This window comes from Brassica oleracea, unplaced genomic scaffold (genome assembly GCF_000695525.1).
Source record: "Brassica oleracea var. oleracea cultivar TO1000 unplaced genomic scaffold, BOL UnpScaffold01095, whole genome shotgun sequence".
Taxonomy (NCBI): Eukaryota; Viridiplantae; Streptophyta; class Magnoliopsida; order Brassicales; family Brassicaceae; genus Brassica; species Brassica oleracea.
In genome coordinates this window covers 8,929-9,349 of record NW_013617661.1, presented here as the reverse complement: position 1 = coordinate 9,349, position 421 = coordinate 8,929, and positions in this window count along the sequence as shown.

Here is a 421-nt window from a genome sequence, read left to right as displayed (position 1 = left end):
GTAATTGATTTGCTTGCAGAAGATGAAACAATAAATTTAAAATTTATAAAAATATAAAGATATAGATATTCCAACTAATTGCCTATATTTGCGTATGATTTCCGCATAATAAGCTTCAAATTAAACATTGAAAAAGATAGAAGAGATTTTTTTTAATCTTTTACCGACACAAACTTAAACAAAACGAAAGGTTAAATGTAATTTTTTTTTGTTACACTTCCCGGAAAAAAACGGTTACAACAAGAGCTTTCATAATATGGCCTTTTAACATATTAATGTTATGGACATTTAATAATTATCTTGACGAAAAACAAAGACTATAAATAATTTATTATTAATAAAATTATGAAATTATTTACAATTTGATGACTAATTCATCGCCCTTTTTTATATGTTAAATTTTTCTAAGAAGTTTAAAAAT